The 12,349-nt window shown below is 32.7% G+C and overlaps 1 long non-coding RNA gene across 1 annotated transcript in view; it reads right to left on the bottom strand.

The window, feature by feature from the left end:
- The window catches only part of LOC117286838, a 133,440-nt gene that overhangs the window by 113,377 nt on the left and 7,714 nt on the right, over positions 1–12,349 (bottom strand). The gene's annotated exons all lie outside the window — the stretch shown is intronic.

The following is a 12,349-nucleotide window of genomic DNA, read 5'->3' as shown; positions in this document are numbered from 1 at the left end:
AAAAAAAAAAAAAAAAAAAAAGGATGAAATATAAAACAAAACAAACAGCAGTTGAAGATTTCAGCCATTTCTCACAAAAACTATGAAAATTCTATAGTTTTATGTTCAAATAATTTTTAAAATAAGAACAGTGTAGTTTTCTGAGATACTCATAAGCAAATCAGCACTAGGAAATAAAATCTCAACTAGCAAAGCTCAAGAAAATAGAGAAAATATCAAATCATAGTTTCTACTTTATATTAAGATAAAGTCAAAAGAGCCTTGGTTCTGGCCTAATAATTATAAAAAAATAAATAATCTACAAAATTATAATTTTCCTTGATTTTATTAGAATGTTGAAATGACAGATGAATTAAATCAAAGGAGAGACAAAACCTAGCAGTAAAAAGTTTTACATTTTACAGAAGATAGTTATAACTGACATAAAAGCAGATTAAGAAACTATCAAATTGCTATTAATTTTTTCAAATCCTAATGTTAGCTAAATATGATAGTTTTGAATCTTTGGAAGTCTGCATCACAAAAAAAAAAAAAAAATTTAAACCTCCATTTGGTAGTTATAGGAAAGAATGTGGTATAGTAGGAGCCATGAGAGAGCTTTTTGCATTACACAGGCATGAAAAGATATCTGCCTCCCAGAATAACTTCAAAAGAAACAAAAAGCCCTAGGCCACTAGGAGAGGAGTAGCAAACTGCAACTTTTAGTATCAGGCAAAAAATCCTTTGGGCTAGTGGGAAGGATGGAAGAAAAGTCCATCACAGTGGACTTTTACAGAACAGTGGTTTGGGCATAGGAAATCCACTCAAGCTAAGTACAAAGCACTGACCAAAGTACAGGATTGCTACCATTGGGAAAGGGACAAGAAATTTCACTTACCTAAACATAGAATAAGCGTATCATACCATATGTGGAACTTAGAGAACTTTGCCCTAAAGTTACAAGGAAGCATTAAATTTCTATGGAGAAAGAAACAGAAGTATTGAAAATGCTGGAGCCATAAAAACAGGTAAAAGGATCTGTCGAAAATTGAGTTGAAATAGAAGAACCAAGAAAATTCTCATGGCTTTTTCAACCAGAAAACCTGAACCACCCAGCATGAAAGTGTTAAATTATTCCTGGTAGAATAGAAGAGCATGGAGAGAGAGCCAAGGGGCACACACAGAAGAGGAACACTAAGCAAAAGAAATGTGGATTCTAGGTTACATTCTAAACATATGATAACATCATCCTGACATATGGGAATTTCAGAATTTCACATTTATGGCACACTAAAAGAACATATATTCAAAATAACTCAAAAACCTAGTTGAACTACTCAATACATTGTTTCCACCCCCAAAATACAAGACAAAAGAATCTTTGGGTTGTAAATTGGGTTGTAAATTTGGGTTGTATTGTATGCACCTCATTAGTTCTTCTTCATGCACTATGTTTATTTGCCTTGATTTTTTCAGACAGGTCCTTGCTATGTGGTTTAGTACAGCTTTGAATTTAGTACGTATCCCTGGCTGGCACTGAACTCACGGTGATCCTCCTGCCTCAGCCTCTGAAGTGCTAGGATTACAGGTGTGTAACACCACGTCTGAATTGCATCATGAAATGTTAGTAAAAAGCGAAAAACAAAATTGGTGGTCAAGAAATAAAGCTGTTAAGAAAATTAGACTCAAACAAGACTCAGATGTGGAAACTACAAGATAGCGACTTACTTTTAATAAGTAAACTATCCAATGAACTTCATCAAAATGAAATTATATATAATATATATATTATAATTGTATAATATTCTAATAAATTTATATTATTTTATTATATTATATATATTCTGTATATAATATAGAATAAAGCAGAAAAACTAAATACCTAAAACATAATAATATGGTATCAAACATGATTTTTAGTCATCAGAATGAATAAAGGAGAAAAATGATGAAATTGAAGATTTGTAGAAATTGCCGAAAGGAAATAACAAATGAAGTATAAACAAGATCTTTCAAATATATCAAGTACTCTAGCATTAATATATTTGGAGTTTCGCATATAGAGAATAGAAAAAAGCTGAAGACCTTAGAATGTCTTAAAGAGCAAACAACACATTAATGTCGGAGAAATTAAACTGCTGGAAATCAATAGCAAAATCATTAAAACTTTCAGATCAAAAATATTCTTACAGGGTATAAAAATATAAGAATTACAACAGATTTCTGATGACAGACTATGCCAGTCAGAAGACAATAATAAGATTTGAAGTATTTTTTAAAAAAATAAAAATCCATTAATTTAGAATTCTATATCCACAAAGTGTATTTCAAAACTGAAAAAATAAAAACCTCCTAAGTGGTATTACAACATTTGAAGCTATATTATAGTAATTTAAAGATGAATTCTATAAATCCCAGAGCAACTACTTTAAAATATGAGGTATAATTAATAAATCATTACTGGAGATAAAATAGAGCCATAAAAATATTTACTTCAAAATTAAGAAAATAGAAAAAACTAAGAGTGAAAAGGTCTTGAAGTCATACATAACAAAAGCAAGGCATGTGTGGGGCCAGGAATTTAGCTCAGTGGCTCCAGCACCTGCCTAGCAAGTGCAAGAACCTGAGTTCCATCCCCTGGTACAAAAAAAAAAAGCAAGGCATGTGGACATATTAACTATACAAAATGTAAATGGATGAAACAAAAATTATAAAGAGCAGAAAATATCACACTAAACAAAATATGAACAAAACAAAGTGAATGTTTAATTTTTAAAAATATATTACATTTAAAAATTGCTATTAATTACCCTCAAAAATCTCCTTGCTTTGAGCACACTTAATCCCATCATCCTGGCCACCTTCTGAAGCAGTTCTGGAAGACTTTACTTGCTCTGTCCTGGCTCCCTTGATGTCCTAATTCAAAACATCTACCTTTCTTGGACACTTGGACTTTGGGAAAAAGCCAGAGTTGCGTGGTGCCAGGTTTGATGAATAAAGTGGAGGAGGACCCACAATACTTTTAGGACTCTGCCCTTCTGTCATTAGATGGCCCTTGGCAGTAACATTTACCACGTTTTTCATTACACCTTGTAGATGCATTCATGAAGAGCACTTCTAGAAGTGCTTCATAAAATGGCAAGAATGACGGGATAGGATAAATGCATTCAAAGTGTGAGAGGAGAGGTGTGAGGGAGACTAATGGCCTTTTAGATAATAAATTTTTTAAATGTATACATTTACCATTCTTTTTATCACAACTCATATCACAAAAGGCTAAATTTAAAAACAGACAGAATGTTAAAACATTAAAGTAATTATATTATGATGATACCAGCCAGAAACTGAAGTAGCTTTATTTGAGATAAGATACAGTTCTGAACAGACATCGCCACAGACAAATGATATAGTGTAATGGTAAAAAGCTGGTTAATCACAATATCTTAAAGATATTTAGGTTCAAAGTAAAATACAACAAAACTATTTAAACCAAAAAGTAGACTTCATTAGTCTGATCTCAATAATTTATAAAACAAATAGAAATAAAATCTGGAAGAACATTACATATTTAATCGACAGCTTCAACCCACTTGATGTAATTGGTAATTAGCATTCTGACACTCTTTCCAAATACTTATGAATATTCACCAGAATAAATTAATTACTAGACTTAAAATCAAATGTCACATGATTTAAAAGAGCAAAGGCAAAACAAATTTAATTACCTGAATGTAAAGGAATTAAACTTCAAATTAACTTTTGTTTAAATCTAGAACATTATTAATTATTGTAGAATAAAATTACATTATTCAAAATAACTTATGGATCAAGAAAGACAAGTAAATTAGAGAATATTTAATTTTAAAAAGAGAGGATATTTAATATAAAATTAAAATTAAATATTTCAGCCAGGGATCTAGCTCAGAGGCATCACGCCTGCCTCAAAAGTGCAAGTGTGAAATACAGGCAAACTGACATTTACAGGAAAATTTATATCCATAAATAAATAAACAAAATCTAACAACACTAATCAAAACTTTCAACTTAAGAAAATAGAAAAAAATGAATAAAATTAATTTTACCTCAGCAGACAAAAGAATTTAGTGAAATAAAAATTAGAAAACTAACAGGCAGAAGCCAATGAAACAGCTATATAAAATGTTAGAAAAATTAGTAAATCTGTCTAGATATAATCAGAAAAAAGAGAACAGCCCCAAATTACAATTGTCAAGAATTAATGAAGGATATCACTATAATTTATGATATTAATGAAATACACCTGTTTTAAAACATTTTTTGCCCATGAATCTGATAACAGCTGAAATGAACAAAATCACTGATATACCAATTAGCAAATTAACTTTGAAAGAACTGGATAATCCAAATAGTTCTGTATTAAATAAATTTAATTTGTAGTTGAAATGTGTTTCATATATATAAAAAACTCTCGGCCAGTAAGGCTTAACTGGTGACTTAACAATTGATTAAGGAATAGTACAAATTCCAAAAATTTTTTCAAAATATAGAAAAGAATAAAGGATTTCAGAACTCAGTTTATAAGGGCAATATTAACCTTTTACAACAACCAGATGAACACATTGAAAAAAATCAATAAAGCAATATCCATTATGAACACAGGCCCAGAGAATTTTAACGTATGAAGTCAAAGCTGGCTATATACAAAAGCACAATACATCATGAACAAGTGGTATTTAGGAACGTAATGAAATTTCAACATTTAAAAATCAGTTATGATAGCTGACTTTGGCTACCAAATTAACCGAACAAGACACTGTCTCTGTATCAGCCAGGTTTCTAGTTGCTGAGATACAATATTAGAAAACACAGAATTAAGAGAAAAGTATGGGGCTCATGTCTGCAGGGGATTCAGTCCATGGCTAGCTCGCTCCAAGGCAGAAACATCATGGAGAAAGAGCCTGCAAAAGCATGATGCTTAGTTCATAACTCCTGAGGAACAGAGCAGGGGAACAGCATCAGAGAAGAAAGGACAATGCACCATACGTAAACCCCAAAGTCATGCCTTCATGACCTATCTAGATATGCCTAGACACACCCAGAAGTGTTTTATTAATTGCCAGGGTAGCTCACCAGCCAATAAAATTGACAAAATGAAGCTTAACCTCCACAATCATATAGCTGTTAAAGCATTATTTATTCCCAGGGTTTCTGCAGCCCATTCCGTAGGAACTGAAAAGAAACCCTACATCGGTTTTACTTTGATTAGCATGACTGGGCTTCATCAGATATGTCTCTGACAGTGTTTCCAATGAAATACACATGTGAATTAGTGGACTAAGATTTCTCCACCCCAGCAGCTGGGAACACTGGATGGAACAAGAAGTAAAAACAAATTAATAAGATGAATTCTTAACCTCTGTCCTCTGGAGTCAGATATCATTTTTCCCCTGCCTCTGGCATCAGAACATCAACCTTTTCACTCTGGGAACTGTATCAGTGACTTCCTCTCATGTCCAGCTCTTGAAGCTCTGGTTTCACTTCCCTGGCTCTAAGGCCTCTGAGCTTGGACTAAGTCAGAGCAGTATCTCTCCCGGCTCTCCATCATGCACACTGCCTGTTCTGGATGTTTCAGCATGCGTAATTAAGAAAACATATTCCTCTGTGAAATTCCTTCTCATATATCTTTCTCAATATATCTTCTATCAGTTCTGTTTTTCTGATAAACTAAAACAGGTCAACACAAGTCACCATATGAACAGCCTGAAAAATTACCTAAGCAGATAAAGAAAAAAAATTAAATATTTAGGGTCCATTAATAATAAGAAAACTCTTGGCATTAAAAATAGAAAACTTATTCCTATAAAAGACATGAGGACCAAACTTATCACCACTAACATGATACTTAGTAAAAAACTGAATGCAGATTGAGATCAGAAAGAAAGAAAATATTTCTGCTCTCAACTTTTTTAGTCAACATTGTACTGGAGGTCCTACCCAAATATGAAAAAAAGATATAAAATTCTTTTCATGTGTTTGATAGGATGTTTTTTAAGAAATTTGCCCATCACACCTACATTAACCAAGATAGCAAGAAAAACTAAAAAGCATATCAATTAAAATATCTGTATTTGTATATCTTATGATTGTCTCGATAGATGATTTTAGAAGATTTAAATTTTTTTCTTTTAAAGGGACATTTATGTTTATGATATATGCTAGTGATACATAATAATTACATTAGAGAAATTACTCATATATATTTATGTACATATATATGTTCTGATTTTAATCCCCCTTTCCCCTACTCTCTCATTCCCCCTGTATCTGTTTCCCCTAACCCCCTTTCCCATCTATAAAAAGGTTTTTAAAATACTTTGGCACCAGTGTCAGTACTTAGCAAGGTTGCAGGCAACCATTTAATATTAAAATCAAATATCTTTCCACATAGCAGCGAGAAGCAAGTAGATACTGAAACTTACAATTATATGGAATTTAATTTAAATAGAAAAAGACAAACCACTTATGAATAAATTTGACAAAAATGAGTAGTACCTGGACATTGAAACTATAAAATATTGTTGGAAGAAAAATATTTATTGTTAAAAGTTTAAATAATAGAAATATATAGTGCTTATGGATCTGAAATCTGAAAATAATTGTTAATTCTTTTCAAATTAATCTATAACTTCAAGGCAAGTCTAATCCCCATCCCTGAGGGATTTTTGTCATTCTTCCTGTTGTTGCTATTACTCTTGCTGAAATGAGGGGGAAAAACCCAAAAGTTTAATGTAAGACACTGATTCTATTTAAATATACAACTTAAATTTACATAGAAAAATGAAAGTATGTCATTAAGTAGAGAGGAGAGTAGGAATAAGAGCCATACACACACGCGTGAATATATATACCTACTCACAGCCCAAAATACTCAGGGCTCAATCACTTATTTAAGGAGCTACAGGAACGAAGTAGAATGAAAACCAAATATTAACACAGACCTTTGATAAGATCAGCATATGACAGAGACCAGGACATGGCTAGGATCAAGGATAAAAGGCCACATCTATGAGTAGCAGACACATGGTAGATAATGATGACTCCAAACATCTCCACAGAGACATCAGCATCTGAGGCACAAACTTCCATTCTTTCCATGGATTCCCAAAGAAGGAGATATAGCTACACACCTCACCCACAGAAAGCAGCTAGTGTTGAGTGTTAAGGTGACTCAAAAGAGGAGCTGTAACCTCTCCCAATCCTGGGCATCCTCCAGCCACAGAGGTGCCCACACTCTAGATAGTCTGTAAACCCTGTTAATCCCTCCAGTCGCAGGAGATCGGCCATCAAAGCCATCGATAGGAAAATAAGCTACTTTGTACCCCAGGCCCCCTAAACCAAGTTTTCACTGTATATGCCCACAGTCTAGGCACTAGCTCAGGCTCTTTATATAGTGAGGCCCTTCTGTGACCATCAAAAACCATGGTGACTATCCACGCCTGTTCTTAGCTCCCTGAATGGTTCACAAGTGTCTCTACCCCATATGTTACCAATGCAACAGTGTGGTGTCTGTGTCCTGGGTAACAATGACATCAGTAGCTGGAACAAACGCACCACACATCAGACACTAGCGCTGCTATCACAGCAAGCAGGCTGGCAAAGCAGAACCAACGTTAAAAGGTATTCCTTGTATTACAGCATAATTGGTGGGTGCAAGGAAAAGAAACTGGGCAAATCTTAGCAGCCATGGCTACGAAAGTCCAAAATAATCTTTGTTGCCCTGGGAATATCCACCATATTGTCTCTTGAAAAGCCTTGCAATCCCTAGCAACTGTAACCTCAGCTGAAGCTGGTGGACAGACAGATCTCATAGCCTCATTATGACTTGGACCATTGCACCCTACCTAGCCAGGGCAGTCACCCATTCCTCTTGGGATAAAGGCTTTCCACAGAAAAACTATACTGGAGCATAGAGCAGAGAACACTGCTCCCCAAATGCACAGAACATCAAGATAAGCCAACGAACAATATGAATAACCAAAGAGACATTATAACACCAAAGAACAATAATTTTCCAACAATTCATTAAACACACACACACGCACACACACACACACACACATATGTATGCATATATGAAAATTATAGGAATTAATGGATTGCATCAAAAGATTGAATATTCATACACCAGGAGTACAGGAAGGCAAAGACATTGACAAAGAAACAAAAAATTCAAAGAAATAAAAGCACAAAACTTTGCAAATAGAAGAAAAGATAAAAATATCAAAATGCTACAGAGGAAGGCTCAAAATTTTTAGTCAAATTCTATCTGAACTAGACTGAGATATTAAAGGTGCTTGGAACCAGAAGTGTCTTGAATTGAGGGTTTTTTCAAATTTTGGAATATCTGCATGTACGTAATGAGGAATCTTGATGAGACCCAAATCTAAACCTGAAATTTATTTACATGTCATGTTCACCTTATACCCATAGATACATACAATACTTTATTGCACCTGCACTGTAACTGAGACTCATCACAGTAGCTCAGCCTTTGAATTTCCCACTTATGGAATCATATTGGCACTCACAAATATTTGGATTTTGAAATTGTTGGTTAAGGATAATTACCTATAAAAACAAAGTGTTGAATCAAGTCAAAGATAAAGAAAGGACTGTATAAGCAGCAAGAGAAAAGACATAGCCTACATAAAGGATTTTCAATAAAGCTCATAGCAGGTTTTTGAGCAGAAAGTTTACAGGCCAGGAGAAAGTGTTGTACATTCAGGGTTGAAGTTTAAATAAAAGTCAAATAGCACTACACTGCATGAACTTATCCTTTACAAATGAAGAGATAAAGACTTTCCAGACAAACAAACCCTGAAGGAGATCATCACTATTAGACTTGTCTTATAAAATGCTGAAGGGTAAAGGGACTGCTTCACACTAGAAGGCAGAATGCTGATTAGTGACACAAAAACACAAAAGTATAAAACTCACTGGTAAAAGTAAGTACACAATCAAAATACTCAAAAGCTACAATGTTGGTGCATACATAACATCTGTAATATGAAGGTTAAAAGACAAAAGCAATAAAACAACAATTTTATTAAGGGAAACATAAGACAAAAGATGTAAATTGTGATATTACAAACAAATAATGTAAAGGAATAAGAATAAAAATGAAAGTGTTTTTGTGTTATAAAAGATAATTTGTTAGGAGGCTACAATAATCTGTTATTAATACAAGATGTTTTAGTAAGCTTGATTGTAACCACAAAGCAAACACCTGTAGCAGATAAAAAAGATGTTAAAAAAACAATTAACATAATGAATATAATGAATACTTTACCCATCAATAATAATCTTGAATGTGAATGCATTTAACTGGTCAACTAAATGATATAGACTGACATAACATATTTTAAAGAAATTTTACAAATTCAGCAACATGTTGCCTATAAGAAACACACTTCACCTTTAAGGATATACATAGGTTGAAATTGAAAATATAGAAAAATGTATTCTGTGCAAGTATTAACCAAAAAAGAGCAGGGATAGTTAAAACTATGTCTAATACATTTTATGTAAAAACTGTAAAATAAGACAAAGTTGGATACTACATCATAATAAAGGAATTCATCACAGATATATAATAGAAAATATATATGAAACCAATAACAGAGCATCTACGTATATAAATATCTGTTGAGAAGAAAAGACTGCAATTTGATTACAGCTCCATTTTCAACTACAGACACATCAAACACAAAAAATTAATTAAGGAACATCGGCCTTGAGTTACATTTTAGATCAATGAATGCTAGCACACATATACATGGAATATTTCATCCAACAGCAATGGAATATATAGACTTTCAAACACATGCAGAACATTCACTGAAGTAGATCAGGTTTTTGACCACAAAAGAATCTTAATTTAAGATTACTGAAGTCCAATGAAAATTCTTATGACCCCAAGGTTATAAAACTAGGAATTCTGGAAACTTCACAAATTATGGAAATAAAACTATCTGCTTCTGAGTAGCCATGAATAAAAGAAGAAATTCAAAGGGAAATGTTTTTGGAAAATTTTTAAAATACCTTAAGAAAAACAAAAAAGGAAACAACATCAAAACATGGGATTCAGCAAAAGCAGTTCTAAGAACTCAGTTATAAAAATAAATGCCTACATCATTTAAAGAAGAAATATTCTAATAAAACTATGTAATGTTATACCTTAATGAACTAGAAAAAAATTTAGCTCAATTTAGTAGAAAAAATATCATTAAAATGTAGTCTAGAAAAATAATATAAATTATCAATAAAACGGAATTGTTTTTGTTTTTGTTGTTTTTTGTTTTTTTGTTTTGGGGTTTTGGGGTTTTTTTTTTTTTTTTTTTTTTTTTTTTTTTTTTTGGGGTTTTGGGTTTTTTTTTTTTTTTTTTTTTTTTTTTTTTTTTTTTGGTACCAGGGATCAAACTTAGATCCCTGTGCCCAGCCCTGAATTGTTTTTGAATCAACAATCATTTTGCTAGACCATAAAAAAAAGAAGATCCAAAAAATAAAAAAATATATAGATTATATCACAGCTGATATGCCTGATAGCCAAAGAATAACAAAAGACCATTACAAACAATTATCTAACAAGAATGTTTGAATTTCTGAACAACAAAGAATAATAGAAGAATAAAAATCTAAACAATAATTAAACATGTAAGAAAAAGTTTTCCACCAAGAAAAACTTACACCCTGATTACTATCCTGCTGAATTCTACCAAGTATTTTAAAAACAACTTGTAATCCTGTTGAAATTACTCAAAAAAAAATTAAAGAGAGCATAGGTCCAAACATTTTATTAGGACATCACTTTGCCATGAAAGTTACATAAATGACAAGTTAAAAAAAAGTGTGTGTGTGTGTGTGTGTGTGTGTGTGTGTGTGTGTGTGTGTATGGGGAGAGTATATATGGGGAGAGATCTTCAATATCTCTGAATAAATGTAAATATCTATGACAGAATACTAACTAAGCCCATCAGTACATTAAAGGGACCACTGTTTACAAGTAGGATTTATCCTTGAAATGCAAGGCTAGTTCAACAAACACAAATCAATTATTGTGAGAAACCTCATAAACAGAAAGAAGTACAAAACATATACGATCTACTCATAAAAGCAGAAAATACATTCAACATAACTAATACCCTTTCCTGAGCTACTACTAGAAGTCCTAATTCAGACTATAGGCAAGAAAAGGAAATAAATAAGACATCTATATCAGAAAGGAGCAAGGAGCAAGTTACATGATCTGGATTTATAGATTTGATTTATGATGTGATTTATACATTTGATGATATCTCTACCGGAATTCCTTTCAACATTTTTATGTTTATATTTAGCAATGCTTTTCATGATCTTATTGCATGGTGCTTAAGCACAGACTGCACAGGCAGCAATAGAACACCATGAAGCAGAGGGTGAAGTGAACGAATTCTCCCCCAATTGAATCAAAGCCTACATGTGTCAGATGCTACATGAGCTTGTACAACTTGCAGAGTAAAATGCAACTGTTAGTATTTCAACCTAACTACATACTGTCTGTGAAGACTGGCATTTTTGTTACTAAGTGTATGTACAAATGTTCTGTTTATTAAATTGGGGCTTGTTGAATTATTTCATAAAATAAATTAAACTGTTACTAAAAGAAGTTGTATTACTTATGTACATCAACTATATTACATATTTTAAATGTAGCCCAAGACAATTTGTTTTCATTAAATGCAGCCCAGTCAAGAGAGAATGTTGATCACCCATGCTTTACAGTTTTGATTTCAAAATACACTTCAAAGGTATATAACAAAAATAGCATGGCACTAACACCACCAGAAATATATAGCACAACAGAACAGAATAGTATGCCCAGAGTTTAGCCCATGCATTTACAACTAACTGATTTTCTGCAAAAATGACACAAATATATATTTGTGAAAGAATATTCTTTTTAATAAACGGCAATGAAAAAACCGGATAGTTACACATAGAATATTCAGACTCTCAACTCACAACAAATACAAAACAGACTGAAAATGGATGAAAAACTAAGATGTAAGAACCCAAACGGTACAACTACTAGAAGAAAACACACAGGAAAAAGCTCCATATATGTCTGGCCAATGACTTTTTTGGAATATAATCCCAAAAGCCCAGGCCATAAAAGCAAAAAGAGATATGGTGTACATTCAATTAATAAACCTCCACAAAATAAAGACAATTATCAAGAGTTAAGAGGCTGGGGTCAGGGATTTAGCTCAGTGGTTCGGTGGCCTGCCTTGCAAGTGCAAGGACCTGAGTTCGATCCCCAATACCAAAAAAAAAAAAAAAAAAAAAAAAAAAA

Source organism: Fukomys damarensis, unplaced genomic scaffold (genome assembly GCF_012274545.1).
Source record: "Fukomys damarensis isolate Sample0158 unplaced genomic scaffold, DMR_v1.0_HiC HiC_scaffold_19, whole genome shotgun sequence".
In the NCBI taxonomy this organism is placed as follows: domain Eukaryota; kingdom Metazoa; phylum Chordata; class Mammalia; order Rodentia; family Bathyergidae; genus Fukomys; species Fukomys damarensis.
This window is presented reverse-complemented; position numbering and strand designations above follow the sequence as displayed.